This window comes from Anabrus simplex, chromosome 2 (genome assembly GCF_040414725.1).
Source record: "Anabrus simplex isolate iqAnaSimp1 chromosome 2, ASM4041472v1, whole genome shotgun sequence".
NCBI classification, from domain to species: domain Eukaryota; kingdom Metazoa; phylum Arthropoda; class Insecta; order Orthoptera; family Tettigoniidae; genus Anabrus; species Anabrus simplex.
In genome coordinates, this window is record NC_090266.1 from 400,393,554 (window position 1) to 400,419,877 (window position 26,324).

The window sequence follows — 26,324 nt, forward strand, 5'->3', positions numbered from 1 at the left end:
GAAATGTTCGGACTATTGCCACGTGAGGGTTTCCTTCCGCCGTCCTTTGCGCAGTCACCTACAAGTGGACGCGAATTTTGAGTGATGAGGTTGGCGGCAATTAGAATATCGGGTGCCATAAATCTGTTTGGCTTCTCTCTCGTTACCATTTGCTGCACCATAGTCTAAGTACGTATCAGCCATTTCTTCGTAGGAGTACCGAAACGGAGCTGTTCTCTACAATTTCTGCCGCAAACTTCTTAGTAAATGTCTGCAGAACGAAATGTCCACTGAGGGCTGAAATGCGACTGCACGAAGTGAATAGAAACTTGCGCATTAGCACAGAGCTCTATCTCCGTCTATCATACATCCCGCTTTCCATCCCTTCCCTCCACTCCCTGAAGCACAGCAGCGGGCAACACATACGGTGAGTTCGTGAATTTGAATTTCACGCCCGGAACTAACAAAGTAATCTCATTTCCTCAAAAAGAAACATTTTCTCCACCAATTAGATTGTGACATCGTTCTTTATATAACACTGATAGAATCCCTGATTTTTTGTTGGTATAATTAAGTTACGCGTTGTATATTAAGATAATTCTAGTGTTTTCACTACTTTAAAAAGAATGTTTATGTCGGTCATGTCCTGAATAAGAAAACGCTATTTTTTTAATTCCACCATGTCTCTATGTATGTCTGTCAGCCTTAAGGGGGACATGAATGGTTGAGTGAATTTGGTGCTGGCTTCCAACCTGGAAGGCTGAGTCTCGAATCCCGGTCGATACTGGGTTAAGATCTTCATCTCTAAAGTCACGTCCCGTCAGGCAGGGCATCTGGACGTAAATGCCCATCCAGAATTGAAATGAGTGCCGGTGGCTCCAGGAACCATACAAATATGTCTGTATGTACATATTGTACCAGGACGCACGGTGCATGCCGTATTTATTAAAATCGATGTCGTATAATCATCACGCATGCTGAGAACTCCAAGTTCGATGTGTTTACATCTGCCAGGATGAGCGAGCATTAGAGCAAAGAGCTATGAGTGACGTAGCTGCAGGAGCGAGGTAGACTAACCGGCCCAACTCGTCAACTTGTCTCGTGACAAGGACTGGATTTCTGGAACAATGAGTCAGGCATTCGAAAGCTTTCGATTTAAAGATTTAGAAAACTTCTTTAGTAACAGTCGTATCGTCTTGGGGGACACGCCATTCTGTAGCCAATTACAAGAAAGTTGCGATTATCAAATTTCAGGAAAATCCATCGAGGAATTTTCGAGTAAGTCCATTTTTAAATAATCACGTAATTATATGACGTGTGAGCCTTGGCCTTATAAAATGTGGGGCTACACAGCAATAGACAAGCATTCTTCGACAAGGGATCTGCATGGCCAGACCCTCTGTTATTCTGTCCGTCAACAGTAGAGTCGAGTGACAACGTAGTGATTATCAAGCGCAACGTGTTAAGTTCTCACGCCGAGAACCGATCTCAGTATAATTCTCCAACTGCGAAACTTAGTATTTCTTCGGCCAAAACCTAAGTGAAGTGTTTGACTTATTCCATTGTTATGCAAGTGTTAAAACATCATTTCAGTAACTGTGATATTTTAAAGGTATTCAAAATACTCCATCGCGATAACACACGTGTCTTCCTATTTCTTGCTATTAACACTTAAGTCATCCTTAACTGGTAATAAATTTTGAGTACGATAAACTATGCCAACCGCACTGTTAAAAGTCAGCGACGTGAACTTATAATCCATTATAGTGTTAATGTTAACTGGATTCGAACTAATTTCTGCACGTAGTTGTACATAATTACTTCTAAATATTATTCAGTGACTTTATCGTTTTACGAGAATCACTGTGCTAAGAGTGACTGATAAGTTATTATTTATTTCATCGCTATTAGCAGTGTCCTGCGGATCAACTCTTTATAGCCATTTTTGTGTGAAGTGCGACAATATTACTATTATTCGTTGTGGCAAGTCACCACAGCCAGTGCACTACAAGTGAACGGTGTTTAGTTTCATCATTACCGAGCTCGATAGCTGCAGTCTCTTAAGTGCGGCCAGTATCCAGTAATCGGGAGATGGTGGGTTCGAGCCCCACTGTCGGCAGCCCTGAAGATGGTTTTTGTGGTTTTCCATTTTCACACCAGGCAAATGCCAGGGCTGTACCTTAATTAAGGCCAAGGCCGCTTCCTTCCAATTCCTAGGCCTTTCCTATTTCATCGTCGCCATACGACCTATCTGTGTCGGTGCGACGTAAAGCAAATAGCAAAAAAATATGTTTCATCATTTTCAGTGATAAATAACAATGAAATTTGTTTCATCATTTCGTTTCTTAAATCAATGCTATCAGAATTTTCAACTTTTGAAGTGACATTCAGTAATTTCTATCTGCAAGTGTCAAGTGAAGATTTAGGCATATTTCAAACTACGCTTTGTGTATCTACGTCAATTAATGTCAGTTTTTGGTGTCAAGTGATTCTGAACATGTCGGGGGACTGTACGACTATGGACACTCGTATAATGTTAAATCACGAGTTAATAATTAATTTCGTGTGGCTATTTCTAGCCGAGTGCAGCCCTTGTAAGGCAGACCCTCCGATAAGGGAGGGCGGCATCTGCCATGTGTAGGTAACTGCGTGTTATTGTGGTGGAGGATAGTGTTATGTGTGGTGTGTGAGTTGCAGGGATGTTGGGAACAGCACAAACACCCATCCCCCGGGCCATTGGAATTAACCAATGAAGGTTAAAATCCCCGACCCGGCCGGGAATCGAACCCGGGACCATCTGAACCGAGGGACAGTACGCTGACCATTCAGCCAACGAGTCGGACAAATCGCGAGTGATTACCACGCATCAAGATCGCCACAGACCTTCGAGAAATTTGAGACCTTCAGGTACGTGGTACGGGTTCGAGTCCATGGTGGCGAGCGGACTTGGTTGTACGAGTCAAATTCCATGGTGACGAGAGGATCTTGGAGTACGAGTCTAATTCCATGGTGACGAGAGGGCCAGGGAGTACGAGTTCGCCTGGAGAACCATTCGGAGAGACGATTCGGGAGATGGCGGTTCACTGCACCAAGGTGATATGAATTTCAACTTGTCAATATTTTTGAATAAATTGATCAATCAAAGTACATCTCCACTTATTGTAGATAGAACATATCCTCCTGTACCAAGCCCCAACTATTTTTGCCTAGGAAACGCCTTGAGAACGTCCATCCATGTTCTTAATAAAGAGGTAGTGCGGGCTGTCTTTTAGTGGTACAGTATGTATGTACGTATGTATGTAGGTAGGTAGGCATGGGCATCACGAGTAAATGACTGAATAATATTGAATGAAAATCGATATTCAAAGTCAGGGGTGAAGGATCATCAATGTGGGCTATAAAATATTTTTTTCACAATGGGCTAAATGCAGTATAAGGGAAGGCCATCAAATACTTTAAAAATTATTCCACTTATACTGACATGGCTCTGCGTTATTGATCGGGTTTATTGCCCCACATTTTATTCAGCTGTCAGTTGACCTTACGTTGCTGAATGTACCTCGTACGGGATCTGAGTTCATAACTTCAGTCCTTGAACTTGTCTGGTATCAAATTAAGCACTTCGTGTTAAGAAACAGACTATTTACTTGAACACCATGTGGCTGGCACAGAAATGTGAAACACGAAACATGATGAATCCGGAAGGGATGGTTAGTGACCTACCATGGATTATGTGACATTGGTAGAAGTTGCTAGAACTGCAGAGTAATACAAACAATGCAGACGTAGTAATTTTATAACTTTATAGCTAAAGCTCTGATCTGATTACTTCCAAGCAATATAATAATACTTTCTAAAGCGAACTCTTCCTCAGAATTGCTTTAGTTGAGCAGTTTAATGAAGAAAATATTATTTCCTACATGCACTTTCGAATTAAGTTTCAATATGTTTCAATTGTCTATGTTGGTAGCACTTTAAAAAGGGCCTAATTCAATATAATAAAAATACGATAAAATTTAAATGTCAAAATTGGCGACTTTCCTAATTTATGTTGAAGTAATAGTGCATTTCATACAATTTACAAAACCTAGTCTCAAGAATACAGGCCATCAAGAGATAAAGTGCCCTAAAGAATAGATAATTATTTCGAACATAGCCACCTGAGTCCTGAAATTCTCCAGTATCCATCTCTACATTGAACGTAAATCAATGTCGACTTAATTTTAGCGTGACAATGTACAGTGCACAGAAATGAGGAAGCTTGAGCGTGTTCATGTGGGTATGACAGAGCAACAAGTACATTACACGATAAACTTAAGTGGATTACAGGAATTATATGCTGGTCTTCTCTTGTTTAATGGCCTACAAAATCACTTTAAATTATTACATTGTACCAGTGGTGTTAGTAAAACAAGCCTTAATGTTGACTACCATAATAAAAATTATACTGTAAGCCACAATTAATGAAGTCCATCCAGTGTATACGCTTAGTTAATAATGCAGCCCCTTGCAAGTTGTGTCTCGGATGAGGAAATACATCTCTTACAAAATAACTAATTATCGTTAATTAAAATTCATGACTTCCTTGCCCTTAATCCTGCGTATTGTTTGCGTAGCATGCATTTCGTAAACAACAGTTACAACTACACCCGCGATATTTATTAGATATTGTACTCGGTGTACTAATGATAAACGGCAGATAAACGAGGTCCTACAGAGTAGATACGCGTTACTGGCATTAGAGGGAATGACAAATATGAAGTGCTTCCGGTTTGTAAGAGTGATCGAAAAGAAATGCTGAATTGACCGATGTAACTAATTCCCATTATTGTTTCTGATAAAAGAGAATATCGTAAATTTCCCTGTTCGAATTTTGCCTGAACATTCATTAAAATCTGAGGCAATTACGTTACTTTTACATCTGATACTCTAGCAGCTAAATGAGAGATACATATCCAGTATATTTGACGTGATACAAAATAACATTATTCGAAACAAATGTCCTGCACTCATACGTATACCTTAAACTGAAAGCAAAAACTCCTATTATCTAACTATATATATTACCTAACTAACGCCATGTCACTACAGCCCTTGAAGGGCCTTGACCTACCAAGCGACAGCTGCTCCGCCCGAAGGCCTGCAGATTGCGAAGTGTCGTGTGGTTAGAACGACGATTCCTCTCAGCCGTTATTCTTCGCTTTCTAGTCCGGGACCGCTATCTCACCTTCAGATAACTCCTCAATTCTAACCACTTCCTCGAATCGGCCCTCAGATCCAGGTAAAAGTCCATGACCTGGCCGGAAATCGAACCCGGGGCCTACGGGTAAGAGGCAGGCACGCTACTCCTACACCACGGGGCCGGCATATAAAGTCTATATGCATGCGAATAAACCCATTAAGACTACGCAAAGTACTTATAGACGTGCATTTGCTTTCCTCTGTGCTCATATATCTTTCATTATTTTACTGTGGGCTTCCTTCCTGTCTTCAGACCAGGTTGTTCCCGTCATCTTCTTTGGTCTTTCCTCAAGGTCAACCTGTCATTTGAGAATTTTGGATCTGACGATTACCCTGTTTTGGACATTTGCTGGTGAAATTCCTACCTGTTTCAAATCGGTTTTGATTTCGCCAATCCACTTCATTGTGTCTATTTTAGCTTTTCTCCTGTTTTCATAGAATTCGACTATTTGTTTGTTAAGTCTGTCTGGATGCATTCTTTTAATATGTCCATAGAATCTTAGCCTGCGTTTTCTAACATCATTGTGGACATTTGTGTATTGTTTGGTCTCCTGTCTGCCTCTAAGTTTGTATTATCCGTTGGTGAGTTCTATTATGATTAGTATTATATTTTATTATTATTTACATGTTATGGCCATCATTGTACCCCTCTAGCCAAATATATATAAACTACTGTTCATTTTCCTATCAGCCCAGTACTTCTTCATTCTCTCGGATCTTATCTTTCCTTCTTCATCGGAAATTACCCTTCTTATAGTCTGTTTGTTGATTCTGGTTTGTAGTCTGGTTTGTTTGTCTGTGAGTTTCCTGATTTTGTCAGTTTTGTTCCTTAGGTCTCCCACTGTAATTTGTAGTTCATCGATATCATCCTTGATGTCTGTAATCCACTTAATGTTGCACTTACTATTCCATATTTCTTTTTAATCTCCTGATGATCCTGTTCTCTGGTGTCCTGATTGGATGTCCAAAAAATTAAATGCGTTTCTTCCTGATTTTGCTCATTACTGGTTCTATTTCCTTGTAAATTGTTTCATTAGAAGCTACTCTCCAGTGTTCGTCTTTCTGGTATGATTTGTTGATGCATGTTCTAAATATTCTTCTCTCTATCTTGAGTATTTTGTCTATTTGTGCAGTGTTAGTTGTTTTGAAGATGGGGTTCACTTGCGTATGTTATTTCTAGTTGACTGACTGCTTTGTAATGTTTTAATTTTGTAACTATTGAGAGGCCCTATTAGTTGCAGGTATTCTTGGTGACATATTGTGCTATGCCATATTGGCTTTTGGTTGAGGTTATATGTTATGATTTCTCCCAGACATTTAAATTTATCTACAATTATGATGGCAGTTTGGATTATGAGTGGGGTGGGGGGGTCAGTTAACATGATTACTGTATTTTCAAAAGATATTCCAAGACCATGTTTTTTTAGAATTTGCTTTTCGTCGCACTGACACAGACAGGTGTAATGGCGGCGATGGGATGGGGCAGGGCTTGGAGTGGGAAGGGAGCGATCGTGGCCTTTATTAAGGAATAGCCCCGGCATTTGCCCGGTGTGAAAATGGGAAAACTACGGCTTCAGGGCTGCTAACAGTGGGACTCGAACCCACTATCGCCGGATGCAAGCCCACAGCTGCGCGCTCCCTGACCCCACGGCCAACTCTAGACCAATTTTCTGTGCTATTTCGTGTAGTGATATAACTTGTTCTCTGTTTTCCTGAATATTGTTGGGCAAGAGAGAAAGGTCATCAGGAAATCCCAGGCAATTTAAACTTATGTTTTCTTTGGGTCTTCCAATTCGGATGTTCATTGAGTTAATCTTGTACTATTCCCTCGTTATACATTCCAAGGCATAGTTGAACAGCAGTGGTGACAAGCAATCTCCTTGACTTAAATCAAGCTCAGAGAATTCCCCCCTGAACTTGACTTTTGATTTAGTGTTGGTTAAGGTGAGTTCTATCAATTTGATTAATTTTGTATGGAGCCCGATATTTCTTAAAATTTTTAACATTGAGATTATTATTATTATTATTATTATTATTATTATTATTATTATTATTATTATTATTATTACCTGCTTAAGATTAGTGTCACAGGACTTCAAAGGGAAAACTTCTAAACGACTTCCAAGAGCGAGCGGGAAAAGAACGGAGGAAACTCTACACTGACCATAAACTCGTACGTCACATGGGTACGAACTTTGACACCAAACTAGCGATGTTTCTCAGTCTTGCCATGGAATGGAATTAACAGTTTGGCTACAAGTGTTGGTTAGTGCCCTAATTTAAAAGGGATCATGATACATAACGTGGGTATTACTCTTCAGACTCACTGCATTCAACGAGAAAATCAGGCCAGACGTCGTAGCAGGGTTAGAGCTGTCATCAAGTTGTCTGTCAGAACCTAATTACCATGGATCAATCAGTGCAAATCGCCCCAAGGCCGACACACAGCCTCTAGACCAATCGCAGCCTGACACATTAACGAGTTGAAGATAAGAACGGTATTGACATGAACATAGAGTTTGTCACAACAGTACGGTTTATATTGCCGGGCTGAATGGCTCAGACGGTTGAGGCGCTGCCCTTCTGACCCCAACGTGGCAGGTTCGATCCTGGCTCAGTCCGGTGGTATTTGAAGGTGCTCAAATACGCCAGCCTCGTGTCGGTAGATATACTGGCATGTAAAAGAACTCCTGCGGAACTAAATTCCGGCACCTCGGCGTCTCCGAAAACCGTAAAAGAGTAGTTAGTGGGACGTAAAGCAAATAGCATTATTATTATTATTATTATTATTATTATTATTATTATTATTATTATTATTATTATTATTATTATTATTATTATTATTATTATTATTATTATTATTTACGGTTTATATTAGCATCACGTGATCACTGACTAGAGTAACGAGGCATACACCACCCTCTGATAATCGAAGATTAACCTACAGCAAAGTTATTCATACACTATCTATACTAGTATGTGCTTATACGAATGTATCAATAAACACAATAAAATATGTTAACTTTGCTAAACCCAGTGGCGTACGCTGCGATCAAGACGTGAGCTACCACTAGACTTAGGTTACTCCTTTCCGATAGCTGGTTTAGTGAACGTCAAGCCTGAAGTGTTTTGAGCCACCGGAGTAGCTTTCTGTGATGTCGATGCTGTTCCAAAAGTTATTGCCTCGGCCTCTGCCACTGCCAAAACTGAACACCTGATCAGTGGAAATGGTAGCTTCGGGTTTAACGAATTAAAGTCCGGATTTATGGCTAAATGGGTAGAATGTTTGACATTGGCCCGATGGCTCCGGTTCAATTCTCGGAATCAACCTCATCGTAATCTTAATTCCCCTCTTTTCGGAAGTGGGTGTTTAAGACGTCTTCGCCATTCATTTCATCTTGATTGAGTCACCACCAAGCCTTTCCTGAAGCTATGCACCGCATTATTATTATTGTTATTATTAATATTGTTATTATTAATATTGTTATTATTGGAGGAGCTAGATGCAATAAGAGCGTAAGTCTACTTACGCTGTTATTGCATGAATACCGTTTTTTTATTTCTCGGTCCCTTCACTACAACCTAGTCCAAGTCTTAGTTCGCTAGGGTGCCGATAGAGGTCAGGAGCTCACTAAACCCAGTACCATGCGGTAAGCTGTTTTTGCATGAAGCATGCTTCACGAGCGGCACGTTCAGTTGCCGCCAGTTCTTTCGCTGGAGAAGATGTCAGCGAGCGCAAGAGAAGGTTTTGTGGCTAGTGCAGAAAAAAGGGTTGATGTTCTTTCACTAATGAAATACTTAAAACCTTAAAAATTTTGAGTGGTATGTGAAAGTCATGTGTGTGTAATGATTCCCTAGAGTCTGCTAATGCAGCATGTGAAAGGGGAATCATCCTGATTTTGCTCAATGATGCGGTATTTAAGTATTTTAAACAAGTAAGACATACAATGTCTAAATCCTAATTATATACTTTGTGATCTGTTTTTTGTTTCTTTTCATTTTTCAAGTTTAGAGAATCACTTTGTAAATGAAAATAGGAATAAAAGTTGTTCAAAAAGCAATGTTTCTAATTTTATAACATTCCAAATATTTGTTGGGGAAGGTGGGGAATTACCGTAGCCTAATACCATAGTTCGGGAGAACATTATAACAAACCTCTCTCGGCCCTTTGAGCAATAAAGAACGAAAAAGGTGAAAATTATATAACGAAAAAACTTATTTTTTACCTTTCTTAGCTGACAATTATTTTAATGAATTTGTTCTTAATTTGAGTAAGTTTAGACATTTTTGAGAACTGAGGTGTGATAAACTGCCACGTTTGTTCCTCTATAGTAGGCGATCATGCTTTCCTAACTCCCTGATCAATACTGGTGTTTGGCAAAATATAATATTCCTGCTCTTCATGCAATAACAGCGTATAAAAGGAAATTTTAAATAACTCTGTCTTTCTTATATGCTAACAGATCAATAAAATTCTTTGGGAAATACATTTCCTGCCTGTTTCAAATGTCTTTAAATGAAATTCAGATTGATTCCTAACATACTTTTAACTCAGAACATCTATAACTTCAAGCTTCTGTTTCTCAAAATAACGTAAATCTACTTACGCTGTTATTGCATCCAACTCCTCTTGTTAATATGTGGAATTTTATAGCGTTATAAGCGATCGTACACGTCATTCTCTGGTTTATTACCTTTCTCGGTAGATCAGTGATGGTGTCCGACCCATGATCACGGGTTCGATTCCAAACAACAAAAGAGAATGCTAAACTTGAATGAATACATTTCATTTTAGGAAATCTATGTAAAAAAAGAGAACTATATTACTCCTATAACAACTGACATTGCACTGTCTTCCTACAAGGATGTAGAAGCAGACGGGATTGAAATACTAGCACACTGTTATCTATATAATTAAGTCAGAGTATTAGTGAACGTTTGGTTGCTCTTTTTCTCTGGTTAGCAGTGGCGATCTGACGGACCGAAGTTTTGCATACCTCACCAATCTGATATCCAGCAGCATGACATTCAAGGTGAGTCGAGGGGAGAGGGACATAACCGCCAGGGCTGCAATGTAGGTCTGAGATGCCTTGCACTCAGAAATACGAGCGACACTTTTTCTCATTGCTTTCAAGTTTTGTAAACGGAATAACGTGTCAGATTCTTACATTATAATGAGCTTTATGATTGCCGTAATCTCATTTGATGTTTGGGCTTCAATGACAGCCTTGGTAGCCCTCGGTATATGCCACTGACTAAACCATGTCTTTACACTGAGAAATATTGTTAACAGTCGAGCCACATTATTACGACTTGCAGCTAATGTTAAGATTAAGCGGTGCAGGTATACAGTATAGGCCTATACAGTGTCTACATGAGCTATTTGTGACTTAATATGTCGTTAATAAATTGCCACAGGTGTCTGGAGCCATGGCAGTCTTCAGAAACTTCCGTTGCCGTTCCTGCTTGAAGGTGGTTGATGAAGTATTTATAGACCATACATGACGACCGAGGTAGGCCACCAGACTCCTAACTACTGTAGGTTCAGGTCAAGGAAATTGGGAGGCTGAGCAGTATTTGGAAGTATTCCTGCTCTCCACACACCTTTTGCTGTGTAAAATGCCACGTTGTCGTACTGGAAAATCTCATCACCCACAGATAAAATAAAAGTCGATATGTAACGGCGCATATAACTTGCAAGGATTGGTTCTTAACCAAGTTGGTCGAAAGAGTCCTCCATATGGATGACAGGTCCAAGAGAATGCCATTTAAACTATAATTATAATGCGGTCAACGTCATCTTGAGTTCTTCCAGCAATGTTTGTACGACGCTCGTCCTCTACTCTAGCTAGAATCCATCAAGTAGAAGAAGCATAAAAACACGAATCATTGGTTGAAAGCAAACTTTCACCAATCAACAGAGGCCCAGTTTCGGTACTATCGTGCAAATTGTATGCTTTTCGTTAGCATAGTGTATTGACTATCAGTTTGCTTAGCAACCTCATATGTTGAAGTGTTCGCTGAGTTGAGGTTTTAGACAGATTTTCGATAGCCACATAACAATAATAATAATAATATTAATAATAATAATAATAATAATAATAATAATAATAATAATATATACATACATACGCTATCATTATAGACTGTTATGCCTTTCAGCGTTCAGTCTGCAAGCCTCTGTGAATTTACCCAACATCGCCACAATCATCTATTTGTAACTCATTTAGTGCTATACCTCTTATATTTAAATCGTTAGAAACAGAGTCTAACCATCGTCATCTTGGTCTACCTGTACTTCTCTTACCCTCCATAAGAGAGTCCATTATTCTCCTAGGTAACCTATTGTTCTCCATTCGCCTCACATGAACCCACCAACGAAGCCGGTTTATGCGTACGGATTCATCCATCGAGTTCACTCCTAAATTAGGCTTTATCTCCTCATTCCGAGTACTCTCCTGCAATTGTTCCCATCTCTTTGTACCAGCAATCATTCTCGCTACTTTCATGTCTGTTACTTCTAACTTATGAATAAGATATCCTGAGTCTACCCAGATTTCGCTACCGTAAAGCAAAGTTGGTGTGAAAAGAGACCGATATAAAGATAGTTTCGTCTGGAAGCTGACTTCCTTCTAACAGAATACTGTTGATCGCAACTGCGAGCACACTGCATTAACTTTACTACATCTTGATTCAATCTCACTTACTATATTACCATCCTGGGAGAACACACAACCTAAATACTTGAAATTATCGACCTGTTCTAGCTTTGTATCACCAATCTGACATTCAATTCTGTTGAATTTCTTATCCACTGACATCAATTTAGTCTTCGAGAGGCTAATTTTCATACCATACTCATTGCACCTATTTTCAAGTTCCAAGATATTACACTGCAGGCTTTCGGCACAATAATAATAATAATAATAATAATAATAATAATAATAATAATAATAATAATAATAATAATAATAATAATAATAATAATAATGACGTGTGGCCTCCGAAGAGGCATTGTGCAGGTCTTTCTAGTTGACCCAGTATAGGCGACCAGCGTTTCTGTGAGGATGGGGCCCTACCTACGATGATTTCTAATCCTTAAGACAACACACATACCCAGCCCCTGAACCATCGGAATTGACCAGATAAGGTTAAATCCCCCGGACCCACTGAGAATCGAACCCGCAGAGTTCATTTTGATAGTGAACAGCTCCACTGGACCGTGTCGAATTGCCTTTGTCTTCCACATCATTAAAAAATGTTGCTACACAGATTTCACGTCAGTTATTCACGTTAGGGTCATTTGTCTACTTGCGATACACTTTCATTTTATTAGAAAATGAACAGTTAAGGAAATGTACTGTTACATAACTACTGCCTACCTTAGACCGAAGACCAATAATCATTTATTTTTTCAAATAACCCGTTTTATTCATGCCGGCAACGGTCAGTGCGTTTGCAGACAGCTAATAATGCTAATTGCTTTACGTCCCACTAACTACTTTTACAGTCTTCGGAGACGCCGAGGTGCCGGAATTTTGTCTCGCAGGAGTTCTTTTACGTGCCAGTAAATCTACCGACACGAGGCTGACATATTTGAGCACCTTCAAACATCACCGGACTGAGCCAGGATCGAACCTGCCAATTTGGGGTCAGAAGGCCAGCGCCTCAACCGTCTGAGCCACTCAGCCCGGCTTTGCAGACAGCCTTATGCAGACTTATGATATTCACGTTGTCAGCCCACGATTTGTGATATACTTCCTGAGTTTCACACTGCCGACTTCAAACGTAGGGCGTGGTTATAATAATGTAACTCAGCAGCAGCGTAAATCGTATGTTCACGATATTTTAGTGTCATCGCTAGAAAATTTTATAATTTAAGAAAGTAGTTAATGAGATTTAACGCGTGTTTTCCCGTCCTCCTTCTCAAAAATTTATTATTCAATGAATACATCATCACCGAACCTAACGCCACTGTAGGTAATGAGGACACTAGTTATTTTAACTCTTATATAGTATATAGTCAGATATAAATTATCATCTATGACGTTTCAGATATTTTCACCATGGATATGGTATCTATCATACTGTGGTGTAGATGGGATTTTTTTAACACAGTTGAGAAACACTGAACAAAAAGTGGTTTTGCTCAATATCTTAGGCATCACTGCTGCTACTTTTTAGCAGTAGCCTGTAAAATATTGCATAGAATCACGAATATCTATCTCTGCAGAAATGTTCTTTCAGCCGACTTCGTATTTCTGTACTTTTGAGGGACCTATCTATTTTTTCGTTTATATTGCTTAAATTTGATGATATAAGTGAAGCCAGCTTTGAGTAATGCATCCTAGAATATATCATTGTTATTTTTATACTAATATTGAACAGCGATATTCGTAACAGTTATTCTGAATAGGAGGCCAAACCAACTAAACTGGGAATGGTTTTAAGTACATTTTCCTCTTTGAATATTTTCAATGTGGTTATTGAAAGAGGAAGTTTTCGTGACCATGTTTTTTTAAATTACTAACGAAGAAATCACCATCATTATTCCACTGCACGTTGTTACACTTCAAATAGACAGGTTTCGCGGTCATTGTATGATTAAATGATTAAATGGAGGGGTTTCTTTGCCTCGTGCTCACATGCCTGGAAACATGTTTTCAAATTTTAGTCGCACGAGGGAGATTTATAACCAATTTCAGGATAACATAAATCATTAAAACTCCGTTCTATAATTGGATGCCTTCTGCGCCAATATTAAGTGCACTTTGGACACAGATCATAGTAGAAGCCCCATGCAAACACCCTAAAGTGCCACTAATATAAGTAAGTACCAAGTCACTATCTGGCTATAGAAGGCCAGAGATAAATCAACTGCACCACTTAAGGTGAGCCTTAGCGTTTCCTTTCTTTGTCTCTTCATCAAAGCTAGTCAGCGTCCGCTGAACACAGTAAAAGCACTACAGGTTATTTAATGCACACCCAAAGCCTGCAGTATATGTGAAAATGGCCTCCTACTTAGTATAGCCAATCAATCAACAATCACCGTTGATATGCATTTAAGGCAGTTATCCAGGTGGCAGATATTCTATCAGATTTTTACCCAGCCTTTTCTTAAATAACTTCAAAGAATTTGAAAATTTTTCGCACATTACCCTTGGCAGATAATTGCAACCACCTACTCCCCTTCCTGAGTTTAAATACTCGCTCCAATTTTTCCACATGAATTCCAACTTTATTCATATTGTGAACTTCCCTAGTTTTAAAATCACCACTCAAACGTATTCAGGTACTAATGTCACTCATCGCCATCTCTCCACTTGCAGCTGGGAACATACCGCTTTGTCGAGCACCTCGTCTTCTTTCTCCAAGGTCTTCCGAGCCAATAATTTGCAACTTTTTCGTAACGCTACGCCTTTCACGGAAATCACCCAGAACAAATCGAGCTGGTACCCTTTGGATTCTTTCTATTTCTCTAATCAAGTAATCACTAGAACCATACTCTAATTGTGGTCTTACCAGAGACTTACATGCCCTCTCCTTTACATCTTACTACAACCTCTAAACACCCTCATAACAATATAAAGTGATCTGTGACTTTTGTTTCGAATCCCGGTTATGTTATTACTCCAATTGAAATATTGCCTTATATGAACACCTAGGTACTTACAGTGATTTCCGTGAGGAAAATTCACCCCATCTATGCAGTAATTAAAACCTAGAGGATATTTTCTCTTTGTGAAACTATGAACCTGACTTTTCACCCCGTTTATCAACATACCATTGCTTTGCTATCCATCTCACAACATTGTCCAAGTCTTTTTAAGCCCTCAAACTGGAGGTAATCTTATTGTTATTTTGGTTCAAACATTGCTATCTGTATTACTAACCTTAGGAAATGCATCCCAAAATTAATTAAATTATTCCACGAAAGCATATCGTGCACCTAAGCACCAACATGCGTATCTCATTAACCTTAAATTCACGTCATCTGTGAATGAAATGTAAATCTATACTTGATCAATTAATAGAATCATTGTTTAGTATGTTAAAGATAATAATGTACCCGTTTATGTGACGGAAAGGTAGAAAAGTCAGTGAAAATATCTCAGAGAAATATTCTGCATGATACGGTCTGATTTTTTCGAATGCAGCTATCGAATGAATAGTATTTAGCCTTTTTGACATAACGTGTATTGCATGAAGAGTAATGTGTCATGAGCAAGTAAACAAAAGTAAAGAGCGAGTTAGTCGTGCGTTTAGGGGTGCGTTTAAGGACACGGCCGCTTCCTTCCCACCCCTGTCCTTTCCTTTCCGATCGTCGCCATAAGACCTGTCTGTGTCGGTGCAACGTAAAGCCAGTAGTGTCGAAACAAAAGTACCTAGAATTTTTACGTTAACACTCCTTTAACAGGAATGTAAACAGATCTTTGAGTTGCCCACTATCATTCTTAATTTTGTATTTACATTATTTACAGTTTTCACTGCGCCTACTTATTAATTTAAGGAAAGGTAATCGTTCTACTGACAATATTAACGACATTCTAAATACATGTTACTTTACCAAGGCAGCAACGAATATTGCAGCGCAGTGCTGCCAACCTGGCATCAAAGTAATTCGCTAGCTGTCAACTTGACGGGGAGAAAATAACCTGGCATGAGAGCAAAATTTCCCTACTAACATAGTAACGGTACTGCGCTGTATTACCGTCCGGAGAGGTGCCGTGACGCGAAAGCATGAACTGCTGATGAATGGCGTCACATTGTATTCAGCAATGAATCGCGGTTCTGCACTACACTGGATGACTACCGTCTGCGAGTATGACGACGACCTGGGGAGAGGTTCCAATCTTCCAGTGATTTGAAGAGAGACAGCGGTGTTATTCCTGGTGTCATGATATGAGAAGCCATCTGGTATGACTTTACGTCAGGGCGGGTAGTGATTGAGGGAAATTCGACGGCGCAACGTTACATCACGCACATCCTGCGTCCTCATATGTTACCTCTCATGCTACAGTATCGTGGTGACATTTTTCAACAGGACAAACACGGCACCTGTCTATACGAATTTCATTCGTGATGTTGAGGTATTCCCTTGGCCAGCCAGATCCTCATATTTGTCCCCGATAGAACACGCGTGGGACCAGCTCGGACGTCAACTCCGTCCCAGTGCCAATATCCAGGTTATCAAGGACCAGTTACAGCAATTGTGGCCTAACTTATCTCGCAAGAATAAACAACTGCTTTATGTCACCATTTTCGACCGAATCATTGCATGCATTGAAACCAGAGCGAGAGTGACGTCATATTGATTAGTGGGTTCGTACTGCCAAGAACATTATAAATTTGACTCCATTCTGTAATCACTAAAACAACATCGCATGCCCTCTCAACACACGAAGTATAATTTCGTTTCCTCCTTCCTGTCTGGGGGCTTCAACATTTTTGCCAGGCAGTGCATGTACTATATTTTGCAATTGATAGTGCGAAGTAAAGCCAATAACATTATATTTAATAATTTAGTTAAATGTAGAATATGAATGTTGTTAATCAACACGTCCTGTTTGAGCAGTGCTGACGGCTACATTATCATTAGCAATTAGTATTATGGTGTAATAATACGTCATTACAGATACATTTTTCGGACTGATTTTAAATTTATATATTTAGTGGTATTTTAAAAGCAAAGAATAATATTTCATTTATTCATTCCTGAGCAGTGAGATCAATAAGCAAAAAGCACCAAATTATATGTTGTCAATATTCCTGCTGAAAAGTGACATTCATTAACAAGAAGAAAATTACATTTTTCAAGTTGTTCATCGAAACAAAGCGAATACAGATTTATAAAATAATCACAAACAGCCAATTACAAAACAATATAGTATTTGGAAGACCATTCCTGATATGTATCTGTACGTTGAAGTTCAGTGTGTGATGAGCAGTTTTATTTCTAGTGAAAGTCACTAAATTGTATGGTAAATCATGGTTTAAAATTTCAACCGTCTAAGCCCTTTCAGCTCGACACTTCACGAATCCAATTCTATCACTCTTGTATTACTGTTTGTACAAATTAGTCACTGTAATTCGCCTCCTTCAATCTCACACAACATTAATGTCCCATGATCGCACTTCTAACACTTAGAAAATGTAACTGTGTCACTCACGTCCTGTCATCGGCACTCAGCCGAACAGAGTAACGATGTCGAGTACAACTTCCACAGCTGGACCGCACTACGTGGCAGCTGGGATACGAATACACATACTTAATTCTATTGAGCCAGCACGCTACTTTTATACGCGGTGTTCCGACTGCGAAGTTTCTAATACAAGATTTTTCGACCTTTAATAACTAGGCCATTCTTCCACCGATTTTCTTGAAACTTAGTACATTATTATCTGTTATAAGTATCTACACGATAACGTGGTTAAAATTTTAATGGGACATTCCACTCTAGAGATGACGGAATAGAACCAATGGAATGTTCGATCGTGGCGTAACTTGGCTTTGGTTGGTTCCCCGCAGCGAGCGATCACCTGCCTCGCTGCCACACCCACTGACGGAGCGCTCCGCGGTCTTTTCAAACCATGGTAGACGGGTGTTAGCGCGAGTTGCGTAAGAAATGCTTTGACGGCGAATGTCGATGGGGCATTCCCGTTTCAATGTATAGATTAATTTCAAGTTTGTCACTGAGTGTATCAGACGATAATTACTTTCATATTTTCAAATGTGCTAATTTTCCTCATCGTCACAAACTGTGATACTGAATTTTTTTTAACTTCTTCAAAGTGTTCGCGTACAACTCTACTAACTGTGGAACTTGTGAATTTTCGAACATTGTCGTGCAACAATCTTTAGTGCAGTGCGATGGAGAAGTGTCGTATCAGCTTCTATTGACAGTCTGTGCGATGTCCACACATTTCTCTACTCCCTTCATGGGATTTCGGTGGACTAAAAGCTAATTAAATATTCCACGATGCACGCAGACATCAAACGACGTGAGATACCCAGGTTCGAGTCTCATCCGAACTTCGAAGGTCGTCACACGCCGTGGGATAACGTGGTGGCATGGTGCTGAGAGGAGTTCTATGGTGAGGGGGAAGGAGTTCGACAACGTGGGACATCACCGACCCCGACGCCGAGGGACGACGTCTCTCCCTACCTCTATCTGGACATTCAAAATCTCAACTGTTCGTCTGAAAAAGGTGATATAATTTGTCGATTTTTAAATAAACACAAGTTTCAAGTTAATAAGAAGTTATTATACTATCCATCCCTCTCTCTCTCTCTGACTCTCTGAGCATGGACCATACACGCCCGGGCGTCAATCCATGCTCTCCACTGAACTAAAATACGGGCGTTCCTGTTACAATATATATAAAATAACATGTCCTGACTGTCTGACTAACTGACTGATTAACTGACTGACTGACTGGCTGACTGGTTGACGGATTCATCATCGTCAAGTCAAAACTACTGGACATAAAGAAGTGAAATTTTGGGGATACTTTTGTGATACAATATAGGTGCTCACTAAGGTAGGACTTTTTGGTATTCCGTCGTAACGGGGGGTGAAAATGGGGGTGAATTTTTAAAATGAGCGTATCCATATCTAAAACTCTTAAAAGTGTACACATGTAAAAATTGGTATTTAGAAACTCCTTTAAAAATAAGGAAACATATATTTTATTGTTTTCGGAAAATCCCATTAGGAGTGTTGAAAAAAGGGTGAAAAGGGGGTTGAATGACTTTTATGAGGATACTCATATCTCAAAAACTGAAGTTATTACAGACATGAAAATTGTTATCTTGTAATATCGTTTAATTAAAAATCAACACGTATTATTTGTTTTTGGAAAGTCAAATTAATGGGGTTAAACAGGAGTGACAAATGGGGTGAATTTTTGTAAAGACTATATCTACAGTATATCTGTAACATGTTACAGAGGTAAAATCTGGTATTTAGAATCTCCTGTAAAAGTAAGGAAACACAGGTGATTCGTTTCCGGAAAATGCATTTAAGGGGAACTATACATGGGGTGAAATTTTAAAATGAGCATATCTACAGTTTCACTAACCACTATACCACAGAGGCGGACCAAACGTTATTTACAAAATGTTTCTAGGGTAACGAAACTCAATGTTTCGGTGAGTTGTTATACAGTACGTTAGGGATTTTCAGATAATGTGTTAGTACTGTACCGAGGAACGATTACTTTGACCAAATTACGAAATCAACGCGAGTGAAGCCGCGGGTAACTGCTAGTGTAATGTAATGCATCAAGCAAAGAAATCCCGCGGCACAACAACTAATTTGTGTCTTGCCTAGTCAAGACGCCGGCTGACCAGCTAGATAGTCTAGGTAGGGTCATCGTGAAGAAACTCTCAGCCATATTAACTTACTTTCTTGACCTGGCCCGGTGTCTCGCGTATCAGACAGCATATCAGTTGGTTTCTAGAAGCTTAGTGAGCGACATTCCAATCATCAGAGCAGAATGAAGACTTCTGGGCTAGCTGGGAATCTAACCCGATACCTCTGGTTAGGAGGGAACATGCTAACCCTACACTACGGGGATGACAATGTAACTTAGATATTGGAAAACTTTTGTGGTGTGACGTGGAATTGTTCATGAAAATTCTGTACATTATTTGGGTTGTAAACGAGACAAGTAAATGAAGTAAGTTACAATAAATAGTTCTTTTATTTCATATTCAATAATCTACTGCGTAAAATCAACCACATGCTAGTCTTTAACTGCGAATAAATAGCATTACAACCCCGTACATTTCGTATCATAACATGCTATTTATATTTATGTATTGTAAGTATCCTCAAAGACACTCTCAAGTGTTTAAAGCGAGAAGTACTTTCACCCACTTAATGGAATGATATCATGCTTTGAATAGAGTCGCTAGAAAATTGAAAGCAACGCTGTGGAATGTCTCCAGGCATCTAAAGGACAAATGTTTTATTATTCACTGAAGTACTTCTGAATTCAATAACACGCCTCCATTTATAATACTCTTCCACATTTTCTGCCACTGATAGCATTTCTCACTCCCTACTGTGCTGGGAATCCTCTTTGGCTGGATTCTCGCCAGCCATTCTAGCTCACGCCCCACTGGCTGTCGCTGTAAAATTTTGTACGGAACAAATGGAAGAATTGCCATTGTTAATCTAAATGTAGTTTCTAATAAGACACCTTAGGCAGTCGAGTGGTTTGTAAGGAGGTAAAGAGATGCTCCACACTGACACCTTATCCTAAAATATATTTAGAGATTACTCAAGAAGTGACTGCGTCACGTTCGAATATAAGGAATTACCAGTAAGAGCACACCACTGATGCTATTTCTTGCACTCGTTCACCTTAATTAACGTCTAAGGGAATATTTAGCTTTCGTTACAAGTCTTGAACTCATGGTTTGGATATTTAAAAGCTGTGTAAAACATCTCCGGAAAGCTGAATTGGTTAAATGTGATAAAGGTGTGGGGACCACTGCAAAATCACTGTACGTTGTACGAACCAAGGCTAAAATTGAGGTGCTTACTTGTTTACGTACCGAGCTCGATAGCTTCAGTCACTTAAGTGCGGGTAGTATTCAGTATTAGGGAGATAGTGGTTTCGAACCCCACTGTCCGCAGCCCTGAAAACGTTTTCTCGTCTTTTCCCATTTTCACACCAGGCAAATGCCGGGGATGAACCTTAATTAAGGCCATGGCAGCTTCCTTCGCACTCCTAGCCCTTTCCTCTCCTCTTCGCCATAAGACCTATCTGGGTCGGAGCGACGTAAAATAACTTGTAACGAAACTTGTTTACGTCTGTGTGTTCGGGACATGGACGACAAGCACCTAACAACCAAACGAACTGGATGTCATAAATACCCAGCAGGAGCAATGTGGCGTGATGAAAATAGGATGAATATGATGCTCTTGATGAGTATGGTGATGATGGTGATGATGATGATGTTAATTTAAGGTGTCACCGACCCTATGAAAATAGGCTACGGTTATAAGAACACACCATACATCACACAATTTATAGAAGTTCCTTACAGTGGAATGTCTTCGCTTAGACAAGTTATAATTAATTTCAGAAACCGAATTTTACATTCCAGTATAAATAATATAGGGTCTGCCCTGGCCGAGGCGGTAAAGGCTTGCTCGATTCTCCCGAAAGGACGTGGGTTCGAAAGCCCGTCAAGATGTCGTAACATTTAAGAAACGAGATTTCCACTTCCGGAGGTCCACATGGCCCTGAGGTTCACTCAGCCTACACCAGAACTGAGTACCAGGTTATTTCCTGGGGCCAAAGGCGGCCGGGCGTAGTGCTAACCACTCTACCCTATGAAGTGGCGAGGTTACGGATAGTGGAAGCCTTTACCTTCCACCCCTCCAAGGCCCTTCACTGCCTGTACGGAGAAAACTTTGCTTTCCTTTTATTTGTATAAATAATATCAACATCTTAAAACGAATAGCAAGTAACACTATGCAAAATTCAAGAGGCACATAACTTCTATATTTATGCTAAACATTGCAGCATATTAGCACATTTTCCAGTATAGGTGATTATTATTTGCCATATTTTACCTGTGACATCGCACTATCGGCCCTCAATACTCACTATTTCGTACGAGACTATCTAGCTAGAAAATCCATCGTACCAATCGTCAATTCACGTTCAAGTATGAAAATGTACACGCACAAAACAACAAGTGTGGATTATGGTATTTCACTATTTCACGGAACATGACTAATGAGATGTGCACCTGAATGTGTAGGTAATGATGGCACTCGAGTAACAATGACGAGCGTTACGTATGCCACGCACTATAGGGTCATATGAAATGAAATGGCGTATGGCTTTTAATGCCGGGAGTGTTCGAAGGCAAGTTCGGCTCGCCAAGTGCAGGTCTTTTGATTTGACTCCCGTGGGCAACCTGCGCGACGTAATGAGGATGAAATGATGATGAAGACGACACATACACCCAGCCCCCGTGCCAGGGAAATTAACCAATGATGGTTAAAATTCCCGACCCTGCCGGGAATCGAACCCGGGACCCCTGTGACCAAAGGCCAGCACGCTAACAATTTAGCCTTGGGGCCGGATATAGAGTCATATCATAGAACAGCAGTGAGGTCTCCAGTGACTTGTGTGCAGACGTCTTAAACGTTTAAAGCTGTTTGTAGCTGAATTAATGTAACTCGAAGACGACTATATTGTCATACATGCTGACGGCACGTTCTTCATCAAAACGGATGTATTTTTGAATGTGTTGAGAAAACGATTCTTGTAATTAAAGAAAAAATATGTAGAGCTGATCCGACATATGCTCCAGTAACAGCGGATATGTTCCCTTTAGTTCCAGATTCCAATTATTTATGTATAGGGCTGCTTGAACATTTTTGGCACAACACATTTAGTAACCTAGTGATCGTATTACAGGTGCATTGAATGTGCTACAAGCACTGCGTACCATGCCAAATTTTCTAGGCCTTGCCGTACGGATTGTGATCAATCATGAGGAGCTGTTCCTTAAAATTGTTTAATTTTTCATATTAATAGAGCATATTTGTAAGAATTCTAATGATTGTTATCGTGATATCCGATTGACTTTCAAGTTAAACTGCTCATAACAAATCGAATTTGTATCATACAACAACAATGTCCTCAACCATCACAGCGGACGGAAGGAGCCGATGAGAGATGACCCAGCGATGACAAAAACTTAATATGAAGATGGTGGCTGGATATGTTGAAGTTAAAGCAGTTGTTACTCCATCATATAGCCCTTTTACATCAATAAAACGCTGTCTTTCCTATCGAATTTCATGAGTTAAAGTCCCAAGATATTTGTATGTGCGGGATCAATTTTTCGAGCGATATTTTTTCTACCATATCTGAATCTTTCTTTAATATTTCACAGTTTCTTCAAGACGTAACCTTCTTCTTTCAACATCAATTTGCTCATACTCTGATGGGGTGTAAGCGCAATTAGTTTTTGACAATATAGAAGCGTTTATGCAAATGAGCAAGTGACTTACGATAAATGATTACTCGTACTATTCACCAAGCGTAGGAGTGTGTAAAGAACCAGCGAACCTCTGAACCGACGGCTGCTGTACTGACAATTCTGGCAAAGACACCGCAAAACCATTGAATGAAATGGTTACTTCGTGACAGAATATGTGATGAATCTCAATGCCGTTTTATGGAAGTAAAACTAATATTACAGCAAACAGATTTTCAGTAACAACTTTCACAAATCATCTAAATAAGGAAAGTTACCTCCCTCTCTCGTGGTAGAGTGTTCGTCTCTGGATTCCTAGGTCTAGGTTTCAATCTTCGCAGCAGAATTCGGATTTTTGATGGGTGGAAAACTCCATTCGGCTCTCCATATCCTATAATGACGATGTGTAAAATATATTTGGTGCCGTTTTCAATGTTTAATCAACCACATTAACTAAGTACTCAGCAAAAAGTCGCTTAAAAATCTTTCGATTTATCGATCACCTGGCATAGGAGATTTAAACGTTCCCATTGCCGTGGAGGCAACGGAATGGTGTTATATCAAACTACCTGCACATGGCACCTGAGGTTATCATCATTATCGATTATAGATGTAGTAATTGAAATAGCTGTGAGCTAATAAAAACATTGGATGCTACCATCGACCTTACAGTGTTACAAGTTATATCCTGAGTTCGTTACAAATAAAGGATTATGGAGACTCATAAGATGTCTGGGAATTGAGAGAAGCAAACATTCATGGAGAAATCGGATTAAACCCCTTAAGAGAAAATACGATACGTATATTTTGGTGTTATTCGGAAAGTACCAGGTATAATTTACACCTAGAAATACTCCAGGGAATATGATATAATGATAGACAATAATTCTGTGCTGAAAAATTCTCACTAGTTAGGAGCCATGTTGGGAGAGGACATTTTGTAATCTCAAGAGTGCTCTTCGGACGAAGGTTATTTTATTTATCTTTTTACAATCGGCTTAACGTCGCACCGACACAGATAAGTCTTATGGTGACGATGGGATAGGAAAAGCCTAGAAATGCAGAAGAAGCGCCCGTGGCCTTAATTATGGTACAGCTCCTGCCTTTGTCTGGTGTAAACATCTGAAACAACAGAAAATCATCTTCAAGGCTGCCGACAGTGCGGCTCGAACCTACTATCTCCCGGATGCAAGCTCACAGCTGCGTGGCCCTAACTGCACGACCAACTCTCCCGGCAGGGCAACGGTTCGCTTCAACTAAATACAAGATACAATTGGTGTACATTGCGTGATCGGAGGCATCAATAAAGTACCCGCAAGATAACATTAACGTTAATCCAAGTAACCATGGACATTTCCTTGTTTATGCTAACGAGGTGTCCTTAAGTCATGCGTTAAACTAAATTTCATGTTCAGATATTCTTCTCTGATCGACACACAACAGAAAGTAAGTGACAAAGTTCAAATCTGGAGTCTACATCCCAACATCTTTCAGAGAATAGTTTAGTTGTCACGGTTGGCTCACTCTAGTGTTTAACATGCGAGGACTTTGAAAATGACGGATTCATCTGTAATTGTCCACGGGTGAGTTGACCCGCGATTAAATATCCCTTAGTGCAAACATTTATACATATCTATGACTGCCTGAAATCATTAATCGACACAAATGAACACACTACCACCTTTCGTACCCTGTCGGCGAAGTGTACTGCTGATTGCTTAACGTTTCTTGAACCACTGGGGTTTGCCGTAGCGGGTTCCTTTGTAAGTGATTTGACATCGCACTAACATATACAGATTTTCAGTGAAACTGTGCTACGAAAGTAGAAAAGGGCTTGGCTTCAGAAAGTAATGACTTGATGATAGTCGAGGTATAGCCTGGAAAACTATCAACTTTGCTGACGGTGGTGTTCGAACCCATTATTTCACGAATATAACGTAACGTACTGCGTAGCCGACTCCCTCGATACACCACCATAATAGCTTCCACCAGCTCGACCTGGATCATCTCCCGGCTACGGCCTTATTGATGCTGGTTTCGTCTCTATCCTACAACTTTCGCTCTTCATTCCAGACCTCCTCTCCAGTTACAGTATATGGGATGGGCCTTTACGTGAATAAAGACGAGCCTGGGCGAATGCCCTTCCTCACACCAAACCTATGTCGAGAGATGTATTTCCTTTTTCAGTGCTTCTGTGATGGTTGATAGTGTGATATATTGTATGTAAAAGAAACACACACGCGCACAAATACACATCGCCGAAACTAGAGGAGTTAATCAGACGTGGTTAAAACCCCGACCAAGCCGAGAATTAAACCTGTGCCCTATGAACTTAAGGCTCCTGAGCTGACCAAGCCGCAAGCTTCTAAGATCTTAGTACTCCAACGACGTTGAACACAACACCTGTCATAGAAATAAATGTGTTATGTTACGGAGACCTGAAGCTACTGGAGAGAAATTGTTAAAATTATTAATAATATTACAATTGTTAAACATAACAATGTGAGTTATTAAAATTGTGTGACAGTGCATGCTGCTGATAATTTCAAGACACAGCTATGAAGTATACGATCATATTTGGTTCTGTGACATACTGCAAGTGCTGTCCTCCGTGGCTCAGGCGGTAGCGCACAGACTTCTCACCGCTGGATACCGTGGTTCAAATCTCGGTCACTCCATGTGAGATTTGTGCTGGAGAAAGCGGAGGCGGACAGGTTTTTCTCAGAGTACTCCGGTTTTGCCTGTCATCTTTCATTCCAGCAACACTGTCCATTAACATTTCATATGTCAGCCATTTGTCATTGCCCCAGAGAAGTGCGACAGGCTTCGGCAGCCGGCATGTTTCCTATCCTCGCCGCTAGATGGGAGCTTCATTCATTCCATTTCTTAGCCGGTCGAATGACTGGAAACATGCTGTGGATTTTAATTTTCATTTATAATGCAAGGGCATGTACTAACTTGTTCCACAATCGCACATTCGGCGGATATCCTAGGTAATCAACGATTTACACAATATTAACACGGTATGTGTAGATTCATTATATATATTTATTTTGTTGCCAGTATCGTGCACGTACAATTTCTTTTCTCA